The following is a 3,556-nucleotide window of genomic DNA, read 5'->3' as shown; positions in this document are numbered from 1 at the left end:
GCTAGTGGAAACCTGCGGTATAGCACAGGTTGCTCAACTTGGTGCCCTGTAGTGACCTAGGTGGCTGGGATGGTTGCTGGGGAGGAAGATCCATGAGGCAGTGGATGAATGTATACATCTAGCTGAAGTGAATGGACATATTCACTTCATTGTACAGTGGAAAGTAACACAACACTGTGAGCAGCTATAACACAATTTAGAAAAAAAAGGAAATTTTACAAACACTTCAGAAAACAATTTGGCCTTATTGAAAAAATTAAAGATGTGCAAACCATATGACTCAGCATTTCTACTCCAAACAGTTGTATGCATGTACCAAGAGATATGTATAAAATATTCATAACAGTATTCTTTCTACTGTCAAAAACTTGAACCTAAACCTAAATGTCTGTCATCAGGATAAGGGATAGATTGTAATACGTTTCCAAAGTGGGATATTATGCAAAAAGAAACAGGATTAAGTACAGCTCCATTCAACAAAATAGATGGAACAGAAATCTAAAGTTGAGTTAAAAAAACAAGTTGCAGAAGATGATGCACAATATTGATGGCTTTCCTGGGGCCTCAAATGGTAAAGAATCTGCCTACAATGTGGGAAACCCAGGTTCAATCCCCAGGTAGGGAAGATCCCCTGGAGAAGGGAATGGCTACCCTCTCCAGCATTCTTGCCTGGAGAATTCTTTGGAGAGAGGAGCCTGGCAGGCTACAGTCTGTGGGCTCGTAAAGAGTTGGACACGACTGAGAGGGTTTCACTTCAATTTCACTTCACATGCACAATATGAGCTCATATATTAAAAGCTGAAAAAAACCCAGCAAAACTAAACAATGTATTATTTTAGGAAAGCACACGTTTATGACAAAATTATTTTTAAAGTGAGGAACATTCAGGAAAGTGGTTCGCTGATGGGGTGATGGTGGAGAATAGAAGATAAGTTGGGAAGGAGTGAGGAAGTAGATTATTAAACAGCGCTGGTAATGCTCCAGCTCTTGAATTAGGGCATGTTCAGAGCCATTTTTTAGAAATGTTATTTTTTTTTGGCTGCTCTGGGTCTTTGTTGAGGCACAAGGGCTTCTTCTGGTTGTGGCACGCAGGTTTAGCTGCTCCATGGCATGTGAGATCTTAGTTCCCTGACCAGGGATGGAACTCCTGTCCCCTGCATTGGAAGGTGGATTCTCAACCACTGAATCACCAGAAAAGTCCAAAAATGTTCCACATTTCGCTTAGAAAAGAAAGAGAAGTCGCTTAGTCGTGTCCGACTCTTTGTGAACCCATCCTTCATGAACCCATGGACTGTAACCTGCCAGGCTCCTCTGTCCATGGAATTTTTCAGTCAAGAGTGCTGAAGTGGGTTGCCATTTCCCTCTCCAGGGGATCTTCCTGACCCTGGCATTGAACCTGGGTCTCCCTCATTGCGGGCAGACACTCTACCATCTGAGCCACCAGGGAAGCCCCCACATTTACACATTTCACTTGGTATTTTACAAATACAGCACAATGTGGCAGAGAAAAATTCTTGGCCATATTATATCATTGAACTCCCTAATAGCTGGGATGCAAAGGACAATGGACTAATATTTTCAAAGTGCTGAAGGCAAAGAACTTTGGAACAAGAATTTTATCTCTAGTTATGCTGCTGCTGCTAAGTTGCTTCAGTCATGTCCGACTCTGTGTGACCCCATAGATGGCAGCCCACCAGGCTTCTCCGTTCCTGGGATTCTCCAGGCAAGAATACTGGAATGGGTCGCCATTTCCTTCTCCAATGCATGAAAGTGAAGTTGCTTAATCCTGTCCAACTCCTAGGGACCCCATGGACTGCAGCCTACCAGGCTCCTCCGTCCATGGGATTTTCCAGGCAAGAGTACTGGAGTGGGTTGCCATTGCCTTCTCCCACAATAAACCATAATTGTGTAAAATAACCTAATTTGTATACATTTCCTAAGTAAAGTCTACATTACCCTCTCTTATCTCACTTTTTTCCTCCTAAGCAACCTGACCCCTACCCCAAATGCAGGTGTCAGATTCCTAAAAAGTCTGGAGGAAAGCTATGAAAAAATCAGGAGGCATGCAGGTTTGTGGAAGAAACCAGCCAACCAGTTCTGTCATTTAAATACTCTAGGAAAATAAATATTTATTCAAGACCTCAGGAATGTTGCCATGAAAGACCTTGTTTGATATCCCTCCTAAAGTAAACAGAGCAAGAAGAGAACTGAATCCAGGAGAAAGCAGTGAGATATGGGGAATAAAGGAGATTATATGACTTAATAAATTCTATCAGTATCTAAATAGTGATTTCTCCCCTTCCTCCCCTCTGTCCCCTCAAAAAACAAAGTAAAACAAGAACAAACAAAAACCCCCCAATATTGCAAATGTCAGAACTTAAAACTCTATGAGCTCTTAGCTGGTAATCAGAGAAATCCAAATGAAAAAACAATTAGATAACATGTTGGATCTATCATACTGCCAGAAAGTAGAAACTCAAGGCAATTCAAAGGGCCAGGAAAGATACGGAGAACACAGAATGTTCCACAAATTGCTGATGGAGGGAGGCATAAATTATGTGTGCTTTGTCCCTAAATGCTGTACATAGGTAAGTATATCGATGTTTGTCCTGTGACTCACCAATTCTACTCCTGAGTATATATGCATAGACCATCTCACTCCCTCCACTCCCCACCCCCAAATACCAAAAAGACCTTTCACACATATTAATAGGGTGTAAGTTTCAGAAGAGGGCTTACCTGGTGCCTCAGTGGAAAAGAGTCTGCCTACCGATTCAGGAGACGCATGTTCAGTCCCTACATTGGGAAGATCCCCTGGAGAAGGAAATGGCCACCCACTCCAGTAGTCTTGCCTAGGAAATCCCATGAACAGAGAAGCCTGACAGGCTACAGTTCTTGGGGTCACAAAAGATCTGGACCCACACAAAAACATAATAATAAAAAAGAAGAGTCAGACACGACTTAGTGAATAAAAACAACAATAAAGTTTCAGAAAGTTTATTTCATGTTGTGTATGTAGCTGAGTGGAGGTGATGGAATTCCAGTTGAGCTATTCCAAATCCTGAAAGATGATGCTGTGAAAGTGCTGCACTCAATATGCCAACAAATTTGGAAAACTCAGCAGTGGCCACAGGACTGGAAAAGGTCAGTTTTCATTCCAATCCCAAAGAAAGGCAATGCCAAAGAATGCTCAAATGCTACCGCACAATTGCATTCATCTCACACGCTAGTAAAGTAATGCTCAAAATTCTCCAAGCCAGGCTTCAGCAATACGTGAACCATGAACTTCCTGATGTTCAAGCTCGTTTTAGAAAAGGCAGAGGAACCAGAGATCAAATTGCCAACATCCGCTGGATCATGGAAAAAGCAAGAGAGTTCCAGAAAAACATCTATTTCTGCTTTATTGACTATGCCAAAGCCTTTGACTGTGTGGATCACAATAAACTGTGGAAAATTCTGAAAGAGATGGGAATACCAGACCACCTGATCTGCCTCTTGAGAAATCTGTATGCAGGTCAGGAAGCAACAGTTAGAACTGGACATGGAACAACAGACT

This window comes from Bison bison, unplaced genomic scaffold, assembly GCF_000754665.1.
Source record: "Bison bison bison isolate TAMUID 2011002044 unplaced genomic scaffold, Bison_UMD1.0 scf7180017864516, whole genome shotgun sequence".
Taxonomy (NCBI): domain Eukaryota; kingdom Metazoa; phylum Chordata; class Mammalia; order Artiodactyla; family Bovidae; genus Bison; species Bison bison.
Note: the sequence above shows the minus strand (reverse complement) of the source record.